At 41.7% G+C, this 23267-nt stretch overlaps 1 protein-coding gene across 1 annotated transcript in view; it reads left to right on the top strand.

Annotated features, from left to right (window-relative positions):
• The window catches only part of ttc32 (tetratricopeptide repeat domain 32), a 38860-nt gene extending 16743 nt beyond the window's left edge, over positions 1-22117 (top strand). Inside the window, exons 4-7 of the transcript XR_006309359.2 lie at positions 13699-13911; positions 15200-15262; positions 16960-17096; positions 18667-22117. The gene's annotated coding sequence lies outside the window, so the exon portion shown is untranslated. The remainder of the gene's footprint in view (positions 1-13698; positions 13912-15199; positions 15263-16959; positions 17097-18666) is intronic.
• Positions 22118-23267: the final 1150 nt, after the last annotated feature.

Raw genomic sequence — 23267 nt, 5'->3', positions numbered from 1 at the left:
CCATATTCCATTTTCTCCAATGATGTCTTTAAACTCCTCTTCAGTGGCGCCAAACTGCCCTTGGTGACTGTGACGATACAATGGCCTTAAGTGGTCAGTTTTGTCATAATTTTCTTCAAACAAATGTTTAAGGACACAGGTATTGATATGTCAATTGAAAACTCGTAAAGTAAACAGCTTGAGGGATCTTGGGCTTTTTTATAAAAAGGTTGGGACAATAGGAGCAGCTTGGATGGTTATGGTCAATCTTCCACAGAACCAGGATTTTTATTTTATTAGTTTCAGTAGCAGTTATTGCTGGGTCTGCAGTACATCTCTCTCTGCTACACTCTGCGTTCTCTTGATGTTTTTCCTTCTGGGCTGCCGGAGTTGCATGTCATAGAGTCATAGAGATGTACAGCACAAATCAGACCCTTCGGTCCAACTAATCCAGGCCGACTAGATATCCCAACACAATCTAGTCCCATTTGCCAGTACCCGGCCCATATCCCTCTAAACCTTTCCTATTCATATACCCACACAGATGCCTTTTAAATGTTGCAATTGTACCAACCTCCACCACTTCCTCTGGCAGTTGTTTCCATACATATACCACCGTCTGAGTGAAAAGGTTGTCCCTTAGGTCCCTTTTATATCTTTACCCTCTCACTCTAAACCTGTGGCCTCTAGTTCTGGACTCCCCCACCCCAGGGAAGAGACTTTGTCTATTTATCCTATCCATGCCCATCATGATTTTAAAGACATCTATGAGATCACCCCTTAGCCTTCGCGCTCCTGGGAAAACAGCCCCAGACTGTTCAGCCTCTCTGTATAGCTCAAATCCTCCAACCCTGGCAACATCCTTGTAAATCTTTTCTGATCCCTTTCACGTTTCACAACATCCTTCTGATAGGAAGGAGACTAGAATTGCACGCAATATTCCAAAAGTGGCCTAACCAATGACCTGTACAGCCGCAACATGACCTCCCAACTCCTATGCTCAATACTCTGACCAATAAAAGGAAAGTGTACCAAACATCTTCTTCACTATCCTATCTACCTGCGACTCTACTTTCAAGGAGCTATGAACTTGTACTCCAAGGTCTCTTTGTTCAGCAACACTCCCTAGGACCTAATCATTAAGTGTATAAGTCCTGATAAGATTTGATTTCCCAAAATGCATTTTTTATCCAAATTAAACTTTATCTGCCACTCTTCAGCCCATTGACCCATCTGATCAAGATCCCGTTGTAATCTGAGGTAACCTTCTTTGCTGTCCACTACACATCCAATTTTGGTGTCATTTGCAAACTATCCTGAATCAGTCCTTGCCTTTCCAAGTACTTGTACATCCTGTAACTCAGGATTCCCTCCAACAACTTGCCCACCACCAACATCAGGCTCACTAGTCTATAATTCCCTGGCTTGTCCTTACCACCTCTCTTAAACAGTGGCACCATGTTAGCCAGCCTCCAGTCTTCCGGCACCTCACCTGTGACTATCGATGCTACAAATATCTCAGTAAGAGGCCCAGCAATCACTTCCTTAGCTTCCCACAGAGTTCTAGGGTACACCTGATCAGGTCCTGGGGATTTATCCACTTTTTTGCGTTTCAAGACATCCTCCTCTGTAATATGGACATTTATCAAGATGTCACCATCTATTTCCCTACATTCTATATCTTCCATGTCCTTTTCCACAGTAAACACTGATGCAAAATACTCGTTTAGTATCTGCCCCATCTCCTGCGGCTCCACACAAAGGCCGCTTTGCTGATCTTTGAGGGACCCTATTTGCTCCCTAGTTACCCTTTTCTCCTTAATGTGTTTGTAAAAACCCTTTGGATTCTCCTTAACTCTATTTGCCAAAGCTATCTCATGTCCCCTTTTAGCCCTGCTGATTTCCCTCTTAAGATTACTGCCTTTATACTCTAAGGATTCACTCGATCTCTCCTGTCTGTCTATACCTGACATATGCTTCCTTTTTCTTAACCTAAACCAGAATTCCTCTAGTCATCCAGTATTCCCTATACCTACCAGCCTTACCTTTCACCCTAACAGGAATGTATTGGTTCAAAAATCCCTGTACAGGAATCCCTGTTCAAAAAAGGGAATAGGGATAACCCCGGGAATTACAGGCCAGTTAGTCTTACTTCGGTGGTAGGCAAAGTAATGGAAAGGGTACTGAGGGAAAGGATTTATGAGTATCTGGAAAGACACTGCTTGATTAGGGACAGCCAGCACGGATTTGTGAAGGGTAGGTCTTGCCTTACAAGTCTTATTGAATTCTTTGAGGAGGTGACTAAGCATGTGGATGAGGGTAGAGCAGTGGATGTAGTATACATGGATTTTAGTAAGGCATTTGATAAGGTTCCCCATGGTAGGCTTATGCAGAAAGTCAGGAGGCATGGGATAGAGGGAAATTTGGCCTTCATTAGCAGAGGGATTGAATTCAAGAGTCGTGAAGTGATGTTGCAGCTGTACAGGACTTTGGTTAGGCCACATTTGGAGTACTGTGTGCAGTTCTGGTCGCCTCACTTTAGGAAAGATGTGGAAGCTTTGGAGAGGGTGCAGAGAAGATTTACCAGGATGTTGCCTGGAATGGAGAATAGGTCGTACGAGGATAGGTTGAGAGTGCTAGGCCTTTTCTCGTTGGAATGGCGAAGGATGAGGGGTGACTTGATAGAGGTTTATAAGATGATCAGAGGAATAGATAGAGTAGACAGTCAGAAACTTTTTCCCCGGGTACAACAGATTGTTACAAGGGGACATAAATTTAAGGTGAAGGGTGGAAGGTATGGGGGGATGTCAGGGGTGGGTTCTTTACCCAGAGAGTGGTGGGGGCATGGAATGCGCTGCCTGTGGGAGTGTCAGTGTCAGAATCATTGGTGACCTTTAAGCAGCAAATGGATAGGTACATGGATGGGTGCTTAAGCTAGGACAAATGTTCGGCACAACATCGTGGGCCGAAGGGCCTGTTCTGTGCTGTATTGTTCTATGTTCTATGGTTCTGGACTCTCGTTATCTCATTTGTAGGGTCATAGAGTCACAGAGATGTACAGCATGGAAACAGACCCTTCGGTCCAACCCGTCGATGCCGACCAGATATCCCAACCCAATGTAGTCCCACCTGCCAGCACCTGGCCTATATCCCTCCAAACTCTTCCTATTCATATACCCATCCAAATGCCTCTTAAATGTTGCAATTGTACCAGCCTCCACCACTTCCTCTGGCAGCTCATTCCAAACATGTACCACCCTCTGTGTGAAAAAGTTGCCCCGAGGTCTCTTTTATATCTTTCCCCTCTCACCCTAAACCTATGCCCTCTAGTTCTGGACTACCCCACCCCAGGGAAAAGACTTTGTCTCTTTATCCTCTCCATGCCCCTCATGATTTTATATACAGCTGCAACATGACCTCCCAACTCCTGTACTCAATACTCTGACGAATAAAAGGATAGTATACCAAACACCTTCTTCACCTGTAACTCCACTTTCAAGGAGCTATGAACCTGCACTCCAAGGTCTCTTTGTTCAGCAACACTCCCCAGGACCTTACCATTAAGTGTATAAGTCCTACTAAGATTTGCTTTCCCAAAATGCAGCGCTTCTCATTTTCCAGCCATCCCTTTACCTGCGGACTTCTGTCCCCAATCAGGTTTGAAAGTTCTCGCATAATACCATCAAAATTAGCCTTCTGCCAATTTAAAACTTCAACTGTTAGATCTGGTCTATCCTTTTCCATCACTATTTTAAAATTAATAGAATTATGGTCGCTGGCCCCAAAGTGCTCCCTCACTGACACCTCAGTCACCTGCCCTGCCTTATTTCCTCAGAATAGGTCAAATTTTGCACCTTCTCTAGTAGGTCCACATAAGACAATTAAGACAATCTGTTTCCTGAATTTGCCTTTGCCAAAGGTGTGTTTGTGGGATGTTACTATGTTGGAACAGTTACCATTTAGTAGCTAACTAATCTATTATTCTTTAAGTTTTCCAATAGTGTTATAGCTAAGCCAACTTTTTTCTTTATTCTTTTGTTGTATTTTAGTTAGGGTGTGCGGATAATGTGTATTTTGTTTCACAGCTGGCTGTTTGTCCAATCAAATTACATCTGGAATGCAACATCTTACACTTACCTTTAAAATAGAAAAAAGTTAGGGTCTAGTCTACTCTCTTAATATAATATGAGGGAGTCTGGTTTGATCCATAACATGGTCTAATGAAAACCCTGCACACCCCCTCCACCCGTTGAATGGAGACACCTAGCAACACATGGAACAGTGTGCTCTAAATGTTACAATTCTCACGTCACTAGCGTCTACCCATCAATGCTTATTTTAAAAGAAGATTCATCACACAGGACAGTTGATTTCACTCAGCAGTTATTTTCTTTCAGTTGTTTTTCATGTTTGGGCTTTGTGTGAAACTTTATAAACCAGTTAATGGTCTATGAGCTTGCAACATAAATATTTATGCTCATCTTACAAATAAGTCTCTTTGCATGTTGTACATGCCCGCGAAATAACCCGCTGCATTTGCAGTTCAAAGCTCATTATCAGAAAGGGACAGCATGCCACAATAAATTCAACTTCAAATGTTCCTTTTTGTGCTATTTTGGGTCCATTTGAGTTAAAAAACAAAATGAGCAAGATTTAAAATTATGTGACCTCACAGATGACAAACTGTTCTTACAACGCCCAAGTCATTTCTATGTAATTACTTTGAATTTGATGTGAGCATCTTCCTCTCTAGTTTCTACTGAATCCTTTATTGGATTTATTAATAACTACCTCATAATTGTATTCATACATTTTGGACAGCTCCTTCAGTTGGAAACATATTTATTCCAATTATCTTTCACAGTCACGAACAGTTTTAAAAATGTCTGTCTGATCAGCCCTAGCCATTCCCCTTTCTAGAGAGAGTGCCCACTTTCATCTGTTAGTTCAGAGTTCTTGATTCTATTATTACCCGTCTCCTTTGTCATCCAGAGAGCTCTGGATTGGTTTATCTGAGCATTTCCTTTTGAGGGACAACATCCTGACTTTATCCAAATCATCTCCTCTTGAAAGCAGCCTGTCATTCAGCTCCTGTTGTTCCCATGAGCCTTTGGTTCCAGCCTATTTGGCCCAGCTTCATTCTTGGCCTGTGGAGGTTGGTTGACCTCCAGTTAATTATTTGGATTGACTCATAATGTTTACTACTGTCACCCCAAATCTTATGACCCCCCCTGCCAAATGTTCCTCCACTGTCACTTGATCTACCCCATTCACAAGAACCATGTCTAGCAGTACCACCCTTCTTGCTCGATTGGACACATGAGAAATTCTCCTGAATACACAATCTAGGAATGCCTATCCCTGCAGCCACTACCCTACCATTTATCTCAGTATGTATGTGTAATATAATGTGTAGATAAATATCCCCATTCTAACTGCTCCACAATGTTTATCCCTCCCTAATTCCCTTGCAGACTTGTTCTTCTGCATTTCTCCTGCTAACTGGTCTGTAAATTACACTGAGCAAAATAGTTGCATCTTTCTTATTACTTAGCTCTAGCAAAGTCTATCTGCCCCCCAGCTCTCTGAAACATCATTTTCGTGCAATACTCTTAACATGCCATCTTTTTGCCTTTCTTATCTTTTCTGAAGCTGAAAATCTGTTGCTGGAAAAGCGCAGCAGGTCAGGCAGCATCCAAGGAGCAGGAGAATCGACGTTTCGGGCATGAGCCCTTCTTCAGGAATCTTTTCTGAAGGTCTTGTGTGAGTCAGGTCTCCATTATCACAATCCCACATGGCAGTAGGAACTAGGAGCAGAAGTAGGCCATCTGGCCTTTCGAGCTTGCTCCACCATTCAATAAGATCATGGCTGATCTCAGCTTCACTTCCCTGTGTTCTCACTGTACCCTTAATTCCTTTATTGTTCCAAATAAAAACTATCTTATCTTTAAAAACGTTCACTGAAGTAGCAAAAACTACTTCCCTGGGCAGGAAATTCCATAGATTAACAACCCTCTGGGTGAAGAAGTTCCTTCTCAATTCAGTCCTAAATCTATTCCCCCTAATCTTGAGGCTTCACACTCTTGTCCTAGTTTCACCTGCAATGGAAACATCCTCTCTATGTCTATCTTATCTATTCCCTCCATAATTTTGTGTTTCTATAAGATTCCCCCCACCCAACCATTCTTCCAAATTCCAATGAATATAATCCCAGTTTACTCAGTCTCTCCTCATAAGTCAACCCCCTCTACTCTACCACCCTAGTGAACTTCCTCTGCACCCTCTTCAGTGCCAGTACATCCTTTCTCAAGTGAAGAAACCAAATTTGCACACAGTACTCCAGGTGTGGCCTCACCAGCATCCTATACAGTTGTAACATAACATCCCTGCTTTCAAACTCAATCCCTTTAGCAATGAAGGACAAAATTCCAATTGCCTTCCTAATTACATGTTGTACCTGTTCCAACCATGGTTCCCATATTCAGGTTAAAACCTCCCAAGAGCACTAACAAAATACCAGCAAGTAACTCAGTCCCAGCTCTGTTCAGATATCACTCATCTGGTTTTTATAGCTGCCATCTTCTCCAGAGCCAGTCCCAGTATCCCAGGAATCCAAAGCCCCACTTCCTGCACCAGCTTTGCAGTCAGTCAAACACATATCTATTTTATGTCCATTTCTGTCCTCACTTGCATGTGGGAGTAATCCGAGATTACTAATGCTCCCTAAATTCCTGTTCTGATGGCAGGACCATATTCCCTCTTCTGATTTTGGATATTAGCACCAAATGTAGGCCACAGCCTCTGGCTCTTGGCCCTCCCCAGAAGAACATCCTGCCACCGATAAAGTCTGGAATTAAGAATCTACTGATGACCATGAAATCATTATTGATTGTTGGAAGAACCCATCTGGTTCACTAATGGCCTTTAGGCAAAGAACCTGCCATCCTCACCTGGTCTGGCCTACATGTGACTCCAGACCCACAGCAACGTGGTTGACTCTCAACTGCCTCTGGAATGGCCTACCAAGCCATTCAGTTGTACCAATCGCTATAAAGTCTCATAGAAATGAAACCCAATGGACCTGGCATCGAACTGGGCACCAGAAAAGACAATGGCAGAAACAGCCCTGTCAACCCGCAAGGTCCTCCTCACTAATATTTTGGGAAGTTAGTGCCAAAATTGGGAGAGCTGTCTCATAGACTAGTCAAGTAACAGCCTTATATAGACATACTCACAGAATCATACTTTACTGACAATGTCCCCAACACCACCATCACCATCCCTGGATATATCTCGGCCCACTTGCAGGACAGACCCAGGAGTGTTGGCGGCCCAGTGGGATACAGTCGGGAGGGAGTCCTCAGGTTACCTCAGATTACAACAGGATCTTGATCAGATGAGCCAATGGGTTGAGAAGTGGCAGATAGAGTTTAATTTCGATAAATGTGAGGTGCTGCATTTTGAGAAAGCAAATCTTAGCAGGACTTATACACTTAATGGTAAGTTCCTGGGGAGTGTTGCTGAACAAAGAGACCTTGGAGTGCAGGTTCATAGCTCCTTGAAAGTGGAGTCGCAGGTAGATAGGATAGTGAAGAAGGCATTTGGTATGCTTTCCTTTATTGGTCAGAGTATTGAGTACAGGAGTTGGGAGGTCATGTTGCAGCTGTACAGGACATTAGTTAGGCCACTGTTGGAATATTGTGTGCAATTCTGGTCTCCTTCCTATCAGAAACATATTGTGAAACTTGAAAGGGTTCAGAAAAGATTTACAAGGCTGTTGCCAGGATTGGAGGATTTGAGCTATAGTGAGAGGCTGAACAGGCTGTGGCTGTTTTCCCTAGAGCGTCGGAGGCTGAGGGGTGACCTTATAGAGGTTTACAAAATTATGAGGGGCATGGATAGGGTAAATCGGCAAAGTCTTTTCCCTGGGCCTGGGTCCAGAACTGGTGGGCATTGGTTTAGGGTGAGAGGGGAAAGATGTAAAAGAGATCTACCGGGCAACTTTTTCATGCAGAGGGTGGTACGTGTATGGAATGAGCTGCCAGAGGAAGTGTTGGAGGCTGGTACAATTGCAACATTTAAGAGGCATTTGGATGAGTATATGAATAGGAAGGGTTTGGAGGGATATGGGCCGGGTGCTGGCAGGTGGGACTAGATTGGGTTGGGATATCTGGTCAGCATGGACAGGTTGGACCGAAGGGTCTGTTTCAATGCTGTACATCCCTATGACTCTCTGACTCTCGGAATAGCTCACATCCTCCAACCCTGGCAACATCTATGTACTGTAAATCTTTTCTGAACCCTTTCAAGTTTTACAACATCTTTCTGATAGAAAGGATAGGAAGGAGAAAAGGCTGAAAGAATCCAAGATGGAGGACAGGGAGAATTTCTGGCTGTAACAGCTGCTCCTGTTTTGGGGTATTTTCGGTGTTGGAGGTGATTTCCTGGAATTGCAGGAGCAGCAATTATTGTTTTATATGCTGTGGCATTGTTTTGGAACTTTGGAAAAAAAAGTCAAAGCAACAGCACTTTTAAAAGGGAGAGGAGCAAACAAAGGTAGCGCATGGTCAGGCAGTGCAGGAGAGAGAGAGAGAGAGAGAGAGAGAGAGAGAGAAAGAAACCTATATTGCTAACTGGCACAGCAGTGAACCTGCGCAGTTATTGCCTTTGCTATTTGAATTCATGTATCGCTGGACATCGGAGTGTATCTGGGAAAATTAACAAACAGTGAAATTCGCAACTGATCTTGGAGGAACCTGTTTGGGAGAGGTCACAGCACAGAAACAGAATATTGTTTTGTAGAATTTGTTCACCTTTATAACCTACTAGAAAATGGTAAAATTATCAGTGAACTATTAATATCTGATATTTTATTTGGTTCAAGTCACAATTAAAAACCTTGATAGGAAAGTAACTAGGGGAATTGGGAGGTCATGTTGCGGCTGTACAGGACATTGGTTAGGCCACTGTTAGAATGTTGCATGCAATTCTGGTCTCCTTCCTATTGGAAAGATGTGAAACGTGAAAGGGTTCAGAAAAGATTTACAAGGATGTTGCCAGGGCTGGAGGATTTGAGCTATAGGGAGAGGCTGAATAGGCTGGGACTGATTTCCCTGGAGCGTCGGAGGCTAAGGGGTCACCTTATAGAGGTTTATAAAATCACGAGAGGCATGGATAGGATAAATAGACAAAATCAATGCCCTGGGGTCGGGGAGTCCAAAACTAGAGGGCATAGCTTTAGGGTGAGAGAGGAAAGATATAAAAGAGACCTAAGGGGCAACTTTTTCACTCAGAGGGTGGTACGAGTATGGATTGAGCTGCCAGAGGATGTGGTGGAGGCTGGTACAATTACAACATTTATGACCATCATCTAAAGAGAGGGGGAGAAGAGGGTGGACACCAGGAAAAATAAGCAGGACAAGGACAGAAAGAAAGCTGCAAAAGTGACATGGGTGGATGGGTATATGAATAGGAAGGGCTTGGAGGGATATGGGCCGGGTGCTGGCAGGTGGGACTAGATTGGGTTAGGTAATCTGGTCGGCATGGATGGTTGGACCAAAAGGTCTGTTTCCATGCTGTACATCTCTATGACTCTGTGACTGATGAGTAGTTACTGAGTTAACATTAAGGGCGCTGTGGATTCAGGTTTAAGTATTTGGTCTGCTCATTCATATGTGAAAAAGTATGCAATTTGTTAAAACTAACACCTGAATAACCCGCATTACACTAATGCATTGTTAATGAACTAACCTGTTTCCAGGTTAAAAATCACACAACACCAGGTTATAGTCCAACAGGTTTAATTGGAAGCACACTAGCCTGTTGGACTATAATCAGGTGTTGTGTGATTTTAACTTTGTACACCCCAGTCCAACACCGGCATCTCCAAATCATAACCTATTTCCAGATATTCATTTATCAGGGCCACAAATCTCCTTATACAATTTGAAAGTGGGAGGATCTGGGTTCAAATCTTAAAATTTCTCATTTGATCCCCGAGGTGGCTGTAATAATGCCTGAGCAGGTGGATTCGATAATACCCACACAGATCTAAGTGATTCTTCAATGAAGGATCAAATTGCAGGACTTTTCCCCTAACTGAAGGTGGCCCTCAGTTTTATTGTAGCTAATCGTGACTGAGTAGGACATTCTGAATTACCTCAGCAGCTGTAGGTTGTAGGAGCGCACGTATTTATTTTAAATTCATCTAAGTTTAACGAGTATTAGTCCGAAGTTAGGAACCCTTTGGCAGTCTGAAATATCTCTGAGGTAAAAACAATGACTGCAGATGCTGGAAACCAGATTCTGGATTAGTGGTGCTGGAAGAGCACAGCAGTTCAGGCAGCATCCAAGGAGCAGTGAAATCGACGTTTCGGGCAAAAGCCCTTCATCAGGAATAAAGGCAGTGAGTCTGAAGCGTGGAGAGCTAAGCTAGAGGAGGGTGGGGGTGGGGAGAAAGTAGCATAGAGTACAATAGGTGAGTGGGGGAGGGGATGAAGGTGATAGATCAGGGAGGAGAGGGTGGAGTGGATAGGTGGAAAAGGAGATAGGCAGGTAGGGCAAGTCCGGACAAGTCATGGGGACAGTATTGAGCTGGAAGTTTGGAACTAGGGTGAGGTGGGGGAAGGGGAAATGAGGAAACTGTTGAAGTCCACATTGATGCCCTGGGGTTGAAGTGTTCCGAGGCGGAAGATGAGGCATTCTTCCTCCAGACGTCTGGTGGTGAGGGAGTGGTGGTGAAGGAGGCCCAGGACCTCCATGTCCTCAGCAGAGTGGGAGGGGGAGTTGAAATGTTGGGCCACGGGGCGGTGTGGTTGATTGGTGCGAGTGTCCTGGAGATGTTCCCTAAAGCGCTCTGCTAGGAGGCGCCCAGTCTCCCCAATGTAGAGGAGACCGCATCGGGAGATATGGATACAATAAATGATATTAATGGATGTGCAAGTAAAACTTTGATGGATGTGGAAGGCTCCTTTAGGGCCTTGGATAGAGGTGAGGGAGGAGGTGTGGGCACAGGTTTTACAGTTCCTGCGGTGGCAGGGGAAAGTGCCAGGATGGGAGGGTGGATTGTAGGGGGGGCGTGGATCTGACCAGGTAGTCATGGAGGGAATGGTCTTTGCGGAAGGCGGAAAGGGTGGGGAGGGAAATATATCCCTGGTGGTGGGGTCTGTTTGGAGGTGGCGGAAATGTCGGCGGATGATCTGGTTTATGCGAAGGTTGGTAGGGTGGAAAGTGAGCACCACGGGCGTTCTGTCCTTGTTGCGGTTGGAGGGGTGGGGTCTGAGGGCAGAGGTGCGGGATGTGGACGAGATGCGTGGGAAGGGAAATTGCGGTCTCTAAAGAAGGAGGCCATCTGGTGTGTTCTGTGGTGGAACTGGCCCTCCTGGGAGCAGATACGGCAGAGGCAGAGGAATTGGGAATACGGGATGGCATTTTTGCAAGAGATAGGGTGGGAAGAGGTGTAATCCAGGTAGCTGTGGGAGTCGGTGGGTTTGTAAAAAATGTCAGTGTCAAGTCGGTCCTTATTAATGGAAATGGAGAGGTCCAGGAAGGGTAGGGAGGTGTCAGAGATGGTCCAGGTAAATTTAATATCTCTGCCCCACACTGCTGTTTTCTTTACAAACATAATGAGAGATCTTGGAAAATGAAACAAATAGCTGAAACACGGAGGAAATTGCATCAAAACTACCTTGCACTTGAACTTCTGACTTTAAACTACGTTCTGAAAAAGAGGTGTTCTCAATGTGTAAACGATAAACCAATTAGAAAACAACAAAAAAAAAACCCAGCTTGTCATTAAAGAATAAACTTGCTTCTCCGTGAAAAAGCTTTATTAAAGAAAGAACTCTCCCACGGAATGTAAGGGGAAATGTGAAGTTGCAGCGTTGATTGGTGTGTCCGGGTGGTGACTGTGTTGTTGGATACAAACTGACCTTCAGTGCACTGGCTGCTCATTCCGTCTCTCCCCATCCTAAGAGGGGACGCTGTTACAGACCTATCCGATCGCACAGTGACCACAGGCTTCCAGGAGCAGTTTACATCCTCCCCCTGGGGAATCCTTCCGATTCTTCTCGTCAATATCCCGGTTTATTGTCGTCTTTATTCGAAGGCGTCATCTTCTTGTCGACAACATAACAACCTTTTTGAACGAGTAATGTATTCTAAAGGACTTAACCAATCTCCACAGCTCAGCTCATTTCGGGAAAGGGATATTCTGATTTATTAACAGGCGTCTCTCTCTCTGCGTTACATTGTTTAAGTAATTTGTGTTTCTGAATCAAAAGGGGAGCATCAAAGAATGTCAATAATACTTACAAATAATGACCTTTTCTTTTTCAATCTCGTTTTGCTTTCCTTTTTATGGGAGTTGTGATTAAGTATATTTTTGCAAATATGAAAATAGGATTTTATTGTGGTGTGCTCCCAGCGCAGGATTCGCCCCATTCATTGTTGGATACGTCTGGAATGGGACCCCTCTGGAGTTCTTTCCCAGACTTTCCTGTCTTTAGATCCTGAATTTGCCTTGGAAGAGGAGGGACCTCTTCCCAAATCCCACACCGCACACCCTCACTAGAATGTTTCACATTTCTATGACTCTTTACCTGGGGTCTGGAATTCACCAAAGATCCTCAGGAAACACCTTCCAAATCCACCACCACTTCCACCTAGAAGGACAAGGGCAGCAGATACATCGGGACACCACCCCCTGTAAGTTCCCCTCTAAGCCACTCACCATCCTGACTTGGAAATATATCACTGCTTCTCCACTGTTGCTGGGTTAAAATCCTGGAAATTCCTCTCTAAGGGCATTATGGGTTAACACACAGCACATGCACTGCAGCAGTTCAGGAAGGCATCTCACCACCTTCCTTAAGTAACAGGCAATATATGCTGGTCAGCTCACAATGTCTACATCCCATGAGTGAACATAACATTCTGTTGCACAGGAGTAAGACGTTACTGTTACTGCTAACGTGGATGGCTTTGAAATTCATATCTTTTAGGCGTGAAAGAATGTGAACATGTAAGTCTCTAACTTCATCTTTCAGCCTGATAAATGCAAAGTTATCAAAAAAACCTATTTAAAAATCACACTATAAGAAGGTGAACAACCACAATATTGTCATAAAATATTATTGTCTGATGGCAGAAACTAGCTGATGGGTTTCCACAAAATCAAAATACAAAACCACATCCTTTAACAGGAGAGATTTTAATTAGGGTCTAAAAAACAAAATGTAAATATTGAAAAATTGAAGATTTCACCACAATATCATTGAATGCAACTGAAACAAATAGATCACAGTGCTAGACTAAAGCAAGAATGGTGTAATTATACTGTGATAAATCTTTATTTTAATATGAGGTTACTATGGATATCACGGATCTACACAAGGAACGTCAATAAAACATGTATCCCTATCACAAAATTAATTCGTAGATGACCTTGATAAATTTTGCAAACATATTAAAATTACAGACATTGAACTGGCTCCTTCTGGACTTTACGAACCTTTTTGGTTCAGTTATCACCTCATGGTCATTGGATCAGAGTACACTTAGTGAACTCATCTGTTTGCAGATAGAGGTCACACAGCTAAGAGGTTCAAGTGAAGTACTGATATTCTGGTGTTGCTGATATGTATCACGTACTGAAGAAAGATCTTGCATTTATATGGTGACTTTCTGAATTAAGCTAAATGCTTTTTCACTAACTCTCAGGCTTGTCAGCAGCATGGAACATTGGTGCAGATGCCATTATCTGAACGAAGAAACAATTAATCTCTTAAAACATCGTGGCCTTTCAACACTTGAAAGCATAAAGAACATGACGAAAAATGACATTGACAACCTTAACTTAAGTATGGGTCAGAAAGCAGCACTGCGACATGCATTGCGCTCAGAAAATGCACAAACATGGATACAGGAAATGAAGTAGGTTATTACTGGTTATATTGCGTTGAAATTAGTTTCACCTTCACTCTCCTGCAATAATAGAATGATAAAAATTCAGTTTTAACTGATAATGAAAAGAACATGAGGAGTTTTGACATTCATTTATTTCAGCCAGCAGACGAGAAAAGAAACTAAACAAAATTATGTCTAGCTGGTTGAAACATAATAACTAAGCACATGGTGAGGAACAGACCTGAAGCTTGTTGTACAGCAGTTTTAGTCTTTATTGACTCATTTGGATTGATTTCTTCAGCATGAAAGCAGTTAGGTAATACAAGGAATAATGAGGAAACAATTCCAGGAAACAAAATAAACTCAGTAGAATTTAAGTGAAATGACAGAAGTGTAAGTGGCCAAGTTCAGACAAAAATAAAAAAAATCACAAAACAAGATAAGCTTGTTGAAAAAAATTGAGACCCTCATTTAATTAACTGCAGAACTAGCAATTGTTCTTTAATTATGTTAAATTTTTAAATTTTAAAATTGAAAAAGCAACTTGGATGCCTCCTTCAAACCCATCCTCTGGTACCAGCATTGGCATCTGTCGGTCCCTCACCTCTGTTCCCTCTTGAACATGTGGTTGGGACACGAGAATGAAAATTCAACCTGTGGAATGTGCCTCTTAAGTACAAGGCGAAATTGAGGATGCTGGAGATCAGAGTCTAGATTAGAGCGGTGCTGGAAAAGCACAGCAGGTCAGGCAGCATCAGAGGAGCAGGAAAATCAACGTTTCGAGCAAAAGCCCTTCATCAGGAAGAGCCTTATTCATGATGAAGGCCTTATGCCCGAAATGTCGATTTTCCTGCTCCACTCATGATGCCAGACCTGCTGTGCTTTTCTTCTTAAGTACAAGTCTTGCCTGTAACTGTACTGTCTGGGACATTTACTAATAAACCTGAAATAGTAAAAGATTTTCTGCCAGCTACCTCGTGGGGAAATAGACGTGTTTATGCAACTATCAGATTTAAATGGTGAAAAATGAACTCTTTGGAATATCAATAGATAAATAAATTTGGAGAGTTATTGCACTGAATTGTCTTATAGATCTTTGAAATATTTTCAGTTTAACATCACAAATTAACCGGAAAGAAAAAATGTTTAAGGGTGTCATCATGATCATCTGCAAATAATTGAAAAGTGATTCACTCTGAATCTTTACAATTTTAACCCAGTGTTAAAGTGTGTTAATGTGGGGCAAAAATCCACATTGTATTAAAGATATTTTATTCAAATTGGAATAATGTATCTCACTTTTTATATATTTCAGCATTCCAGAAACAGAGGGTATTGATTTTGGATGGATACAATACATTACAGAACTCTTTATTTTGTAAATATTGGTAACTTACTATTTTTCCAGGTTATGTGGTTTTGTACACAAATATCGAATCATTAATGGAGTTGCAAATCAAACTATTTTTACAGACATTTACGAAAGGACAAATAGTTTCTGTGAATGTTACAAGTTTAAGGTCATGCCTCAGATACAGTACTCAGAATTGAGTAGTGCAGGGCTCATCCTTTCTGTAAAATGGTCTCGACACTGTATAGTCAGCTCAATGTTGCTATCTGGTGATTGGTCCTCTTGTGTAGCTCTATGGTGGTGGGGTAAATGGAATCCTGTGTAAACAAGTGGACTTTATGATTTATTGTCCTCATGATTTCATGCCTGTGGTGTATTTGATGGTGTGGGAAGGCAGGGTATTTAATCATGTGAAGGTGATGGATACAGACCACACTGTCTTTCTACCTTGACCTGAACTAAGTCCATGTGAGAGAAGCTTGTGGTCAGCTCTCCTGTCCTATCACCAACTGAGACCCTTAAAGTGGCCAAAACACTTGTGGGCATATTCTGAGCTGCTCAGATTTACCCAACAGCCACTGAGATCTCACCATGTGAGAAGCCTAAAAAGCTGGGTTTGCTAATAAACTCTCAGGCAAATCCTTCATCGGGTGCCTGGTCAAGGGACTGGCATTGAGGGGGTGTTGAGGGTGAGTTGGGGAGTTAGGGACTGGCACTGGGGAGAGGAGCTGGGTACTTGTTAAGATCCACCTCATTCTATGATCTGCATCCCGTCCTCACTTGGTGATAACTCTCAGCCTCGAGAGGATAGCCCTGGTGGTTCAGGTATTTAATATAGCTTCTGATTGTCCAGCATCTTACAGCAGGTTGGACTTCCATCCCAGGATGCTTAATTCTAGAGAAGACTCACTGCTATATCATGTTTGAATCATAAAATCTCTACAGTGTGGAAGCTGGCCATTTGGCCCATCGAGCCAACAGTGACTCTCTGAAGAGCATCTCAACCACACCCATCCCTCTATTCTATCCCTGCATTCCCCATGGCTAATCCACCTAGCCCGCACATCCCAGGACACTATGGAGCAATTTACCATGGCCAATCCACCTAACCTGCGCATCTTTGGAGGAAACCCATGCAGACACAGGGAGAATGTGCAAACTCCACACAGTCACCCGAGGATGGAATCGAACATGGGTCCCTAGTGCTCTGAGGCAGAAGTCTTAACCACTGAGCCACCATGCTGCCCGTTTGAGTATGATTGTGCTGAATGAGAGTTTGGAATACAGTAATGGGATTAAGTTGTTTGGTTGCAGTAGCTGTCTGGTTTTGCAAAGCTGCCTCTGGCTTTAGGATGATAAACCCAACCATCCAAGTCCCTGTTTGGTAGGATCACATGCTCCTTACCACTGAGACACCCTTTGCATTTGTAGCACCAACGTTGTGATACTTAGAGTCAATAGAATTGAGTGAATAGAATTATATTTAGCTTGTTTCTACTTCAGAGGTAAGCGATACTTAGAAAATAGGAACTTGTTGATATTTATAATATTTTCATGATCAGTTTCTTGAACAAGTAAGTTATAATTTTTACTTAATTACTGGCTGTAGTTTCTTACAATAGTGTAACCTTTACAGTGAATCACATTCTCGAAAGAATTTATAATGTAACCAGTATAGCTCAATATAAAATCTAACAGCACTCTCTTTCTTGTGATCTAAAAAGGTGCGATGGTTGTGGAACAGACCCAATTGTGGGGACCAGATTTGTTTGCACTCAGTGTGATAACTTTGATTATTGCACCATGTGCTTCTATACAAGAAATCACAAAGACCACTTATTTAACAGAATTGACAGTCCAGGTATGGTCCTTCTGGTTATGTGTACATCATTTTATATTCAGTACACCTTGATACGTGCTCAGATTTCAAACATATGGAAGGAGATGGTCAAAGGAAATGTGAAGGGCAAGTTTTTTTTTAAAAACACAGAGTGGTAGGAGTCCGGAACACTCTGCCAGGGGAGTTATGGAGGCAGATACGATAGGGTGTTTAAGGGTTTTTTTAGATAAACACATGAATATACCAGGAATGGAGGGATATGGACCAAGAGCAGGCAGAAGGAATTAGTTAATTTGTCATCGTGTTTGGTACAACATCGTGGTCCAAAGGGCCCATTTCTCTGCTGTACTGCTGGATGTTCTTTGAATATGACACGGAAGATCTTCTAAATGCTGAAACATTCAAAACATTGAGATGAAAACAAAAGAAGGATATTTGCTTTAAGACCTCAATATCCTATTTTAAATGGGTTTGGGAGGGATGGGAAAGCAAGTTGAAATCACAGAATCCCTACAATGTGGAAACAGGCCTTTCCACCCAACACCGACTCTCTTAAGTGCATATACACAAATCACTAAGAAGAGAAACATTGGTTAACAAAGCCCACATCAAAGCAAAGCAAGCACCAGGGTTTACATATATATTTGAGAGAGAAGATTGAAAATAAAGTTATACTAAAATGTGAACTGTACCTTGGTTATGCTACACCTGTAGTGCTACAGACAGAACAGTGTGAGCATACCCTATCTGGAGATGACTGAACACACTGGATTCCTTTTGTGAAGAGAAGGCTGGAGGTTAACTACTGAAGTTTCATTTTACAATTATGAAAGATAGCGATAAAGTATATGCAGTGAATAACAGCATGACTAAATATTCCCCAGACAAGATAGATAGTAACTAATTCAATAGAGAATTCAGAAGACATGTCCTTACCATTGTTGTTCAGAATGTCTAACTTGCCATCTCAGGGAATTGTGGAAATGAATGGAGAAGGTGCATTTAAAAGATTTCATAATCACAAATGGGAACAGACTAGAGGGTGTTATTTTTAAATAAATTGACAATGTGTGAGTGTCTCTAGCTAGGCCAGTATTTATTTGCCCATCCCTAATTGCCCTCAGATTGGCTTATGAGACCATTTCAAAGGACACTTAAGAATCCACCACATTGATGTCTGGAGTCACGTGTAGGCCAGACTGGGTATGGACAGGAGATTGACTTCCCTACAGGACATGCACAAGATGTGTTCTTGTCACCATCTGGTGAGTTGGGATTTAAACTCATGACTCCAGAACATTGGCCTGAGGTTCCATGACATTATGACTACATCACCACCTCCCCTGAGTCAAGGCGGTGCTGATAGATGAGGAAAGGCACAAGGTAGCTCAAATGGAACATAAACTAATGGCCCAAAGAGTCTACATTTACACATTTGGCTACTGTTTCTGAAACTCAGTATTAATATTCAAGATGATTCATTGTTTGTACAGTGCTGCAGCCTTTGAGGCTATGAACCGTATACAAATCCACGGTTTTCACCCGTTCAATTTAAAGGCTTTTAAAAAAGAAATCTGTCTTTCTCCCTCAGGCACTGCACCGATTTATGCAGGAAAATCAGGGAAAGGAAGATTAACTGAAAATGAAAGATTTTACTAAAATACCAGGAATGTTGATCAAGAGGAACATCTATTGTAAAAGTTTGCTAGAAGCAGTTTCATCTTAATATGAACGATTTCCAGGAAACCTTTAATTATTTGCCACACTGTCTAAACAAACTGGTTCAGGTATACAATGTGAAGCCTTGGTGTGTTTACTGCAGTAGTACATCACCACTGATTGGCCTCATTTCTGATGAAGGGCTTTTGCCCGAAATGTTGATTCTCCCTCTCCTCGGATGCTACCCAACCTGCTGTGTTTTTCTAGCACCGCACTCTCGACTCTAATCTCCAGCATCTGCAGTCCTCACTTTTGTCTAGTTGATCATCATTACTGATGGTCGAGGAAAAGACTTCATACATTTGATTTTTGGATTAATTTTCAGGATAGAAATTTCTATACTCTTTGAAATATTAGAATTACTCTCTTTACCGATTGTCAGTGAGCTATAGACTTCAGAAGTGAAGATGCCAGAGGCAAGATTTGAAGGAAGAGAAAGTGAGGAAAAATAAGAGCGAGTTAAGTAGTGTCAGACATGCTTATAGCATCATATGCAACTGCCTTCTGAATGCTGTAAAGATATGAAAATATATCCGTCCAATGTAGATTATAAAGGAAACACCAATGAGAATGAGGTTGAAGTACACTATAATAGGAAGGAGCAAACAGGGAAAGTGGAAAGGTAACCAAAATCTGAAGCTGTTTCACTCAGCATAATAATCGATACTAGTTTTTAAAAAGGTTGGTTGGAATAATGAACAGGGCAAAGAAAGAATTGGAGGCTAAATGGACCATTTATATAGATTGATTCAAAGCCTCCTCTGTTCTGCCATATAATCCAGGTTGAAAATGTCACCCAGATATAAAAGAATTATATTAAGAACTGCTAACACCAGAAACTTAGGCAGAAAATTGTTTGTTTGGGAAGGAGAGAACAGTCTTTTGTTTAGTGTAAAGAATTAGGCAATCTGCAGAATACCTCACCAATACAAATGCATTCTATATCGAGAGTATTTGATATCTTAAATAGGTGTTGCACAATACTCAGGATACACAGTAGTCAGGACCTTACATGTGCTATAAGCAATAATTGTCAACTGCAGTCTCTGTTTCCTTCTAGCTTTGTGTCATGGCAATAGCATTATGGAATGGCAGGTAAAAATAACTACCTTCAGATTTTTCACTGGGGCTCTTCCAGTAACTGGCTAATCTCAGTGTTACCTCCTTTTACTATCAGGTCTTTCACTAAACTTCACAAACACCTTTTCAACCATTCTGCAAGAGACTCCATTTCATCGCTCTTCTTAAAGTTCTACTGCACTTTAGCGCATTGGAACGCATGCAAGAAATCTATAATATCAACTGGCTCAAAATTAAATACTATCAACAATTTGTAGAAATGCAGCTAGCCATTCTGAACTCGGCTGTAGAGATGATTTTGGCTGGCTAATAAAGGTAAGCAGGAGGAGAAATAATGGAGTGCTGATGTTTGAGTTTTTCTTTGGTGGAGGGTGGGTTAGTGGGATACTGTGGAAACTAGAGAAGATAGAACATGAAAATAACAGGAGAGAATATAGTCAATTGTAATAATTGTTGAACTAAAGTTATTTACTTCATAGACTAGAAATACTATCATGGAGGATTTGAGAGTTGACATGGACTCTGCTCACTGGAGTATAGAAAAATGAGAGGTGATCTCATTGAAATATATAGTATTCTTAAGGGGTTTGACAGGGTATATGTTGCGAGGATGTTTCCCTGCAAGGGAGAGTTTGGCACCAGAGGGCTGAGTCTCAGACTGAAGAGGTGCCAATCTAAGACTGAGATAGGGAGGAATGTCTTCTCTTAGATAGTGGAGTGCATTTGGAACTCCTTGCCACAGAGAGCTGAGGGGGCAGAGTCAGAGTCATTGTGTATATGAAAAGGCTGAGATAGATTCTTGATCAAGAGAGAGGAATCAAGGCTTATGGGGAAATTGCAGGAAAGTGGATATGAGGAATGTCAGATCACTTGTGATCCCATTGATGGTAAGACGAGGCTCGAGGGGTCAAATGGCCTCCTCTTGTTCCTATCACTTATGGAGTTAGCAGCAATTCGATCTGATAGACGGATGATGATTAACATGGAATGGTGCCAGAGCGCCATCTACTGGCACAGGAATTGTCAAAATAGATTTGGAAATTTGTTTGCAGAGGACTGTCTAAATATTTTATTCTAAATATTAATCTTATTTCTATTTGTGGCATCATGCACTACAGTGGTTCGGTTTTACTGCACTAAAATAAATCTGTTCAAAAATGAAAAGCGTATTTTCACTGCCCCACACCAGTTGTACCAACCCATACCACCTCATGTGTCTAACACTTCATACTCTCCATGCCAACCCATGATGTTCTGGCTATCCATCCGCACCTTGTTGGATCAATGCTAACTTAGAGCAAACCCATACCCCACCCACCATACTTTACTGTTACACCTATCAGGCTAACTTGTTTCAACAATGCCTCATTTTCCTCAGGTGGCTAATTGAATGTCCGCAAGGACTCTCACCAAATTTTACAGATGCACCATGGCTTGGTATGACAACTGCTCTGCCCAGGGCCATAAGAAACTACAGAAAGTTGTGAACACAGCCCAGATCATCACACAAGCCAACCTCCCACTGACTGACTCCATCTACACTTCCAGTTGCCTCAGAAAGGCAGCCATCATCATTAAAGACACTTCCCACTCCAGTTATAATGTCTTCCAAACTCTTTTGTCAGGCAGAAATAAAAGAGCTTAAAACACATGTACTAACAGGTTCAAGAACAGTTTCTGAATGGATCTCTCAAATTTCAAGTCTGCTGTTAATCTTGTTTTTGTGCACCTCCTGCACAGCCATAACTTTGTGTTCCTCGCTCTATTCAATCACACTTTGACCTTTGTATGCTATGATCTGCCTGAAATGCATGCAAAACAAAAGTTTCACTGTACTTAGGTACGTGACAATAATAAATCTAATTATTATCTAATATGGCAGACATCGTGCAGAGATGAAATAAGTATGTATGTAGATTTCACTATATTCATTTCATTAAACTTATTTACTGCACATACTCTTTCAATTACAGAATGCCTTTAAACGTATGACTCTATGAAATGGTGATACATTTAAATGTATAATTCCTTAGAACATGTATCAGAATTCCCTAAATTTGAACTTCTATGACAATATGAATCTATCAGGCATCGTCCTGAGCCATGCCAACAACAGAGTGAAGTACCAATCATTGACTTTATTTCTAAAAACTCTCAGCTAGACAATGTATCAACAATTATAGTGGCTACCATGGTTCAACTTGGAAATGACACAATTAACAAAATTCAGAGGCTCTAAACTTTAGATCCAAATTTTATCTTCAAAGTACTGAGAAAGGGAACTTGTGTCAGGGCAAGTAGACTACAGGTCTGTGGAGATTCACCTCTTAGAAGCAAAATCAATGTTGAACTACATAATTACTTTGTGCAAGATAAAATTGTGAATCACATGATGTGATAAATCACCCTGTTGCAGAGTGGGACACAATTATTATTCACGAACAGGTGGCGATAATCATGTGCTCATTGTGGAATTAACAGCCATTGATCAACAACTAGAAGCTACAACTTCACCCAGATCTCAATAGCTACCACCATATAGGTCACCTCTTCAATTTTCAGTGGGAGTTTACTGAACTTTCCACTGAACCCGAAGTTTTCTTTCTATTCAACTCACAGAAAGAAGTGTTTGTTAAACATTCACCAAAATTTGACACTTCAGTCTTTATTTCAACATGTTGGATAAAGAGTTCTCAAGATAAAGCTTATCAGTTCAACTTGTGCCTCAGCACAATAATAACCATTTCATAGAGTCATACAGCATGGAAACAGACCCTTCGATCCAATCAGTCTATGCCGATCATGTTCTCAAACTAAACTAGTCCCACCTGTCTGCATTTGCTCCATATCCCTCTAAACATTTCCTATTCGTGTACCTGTCCAAATGTCTTTTAAATATTGTAACTGTACCTGCATTTACCGTTTACTCTGGCAATTCATTTCACACACGAACAACTCTGTGTAAAACTGTTGCCCCTTGTGTCCTTTTTAAATCTTTCTCCTCTCACCTTAAAAATATACTCAATCGTTTTGAACTCCCCCATTCTAGGGAAACCGCCCTTGTCATTCACCTTATCTGTGCTCCTCATGATTTTATAAACTTCTAGAAGGTCACCCGTCAACCTGCTACGCTCCAGTGAAAATGGCCCCAGTCTTTCCAGTCTATTTTTATTTCTCAAACACTTTATTCTCAGCAACATCCTGGTAAATCTTTTCTGAACCATTTCCAGTTTAATAATATCTTTCTTATACTTCAAAGTGACCAAATAAACTTGGGGTCTTAGTAACTACTGTTTCTGTTTCATTGCTAATTTAAATCATCACACCCTTATTTCCACATCATGGGAAAGGTATGACCATGAGTCAGGTGAAGTCAAAAATGATAGTTTCTGG

Source organism: Chiloscyllium plagiosum, unplaced genomic scaffold (genome assembly GCF_037043375.1).
Source record: "Chiloscyllium plagiosum isolate Xiang-an unplaced genomic scaffold, Cpla_swu_hap1 HiC_scaffold_3, whole genome shotgun sequence".
Classification (NCBI taxonomy): Eukaryota; Metazoa; Chordata; class Chondrichthyes; order Orectolobiformes; family Hemiscylliidae; genus Chiloscyllium; species Chiloscyllium plagiosum.
This window is presented reverse-complemented; position numbering and strand designations above follow the sequence as displayed.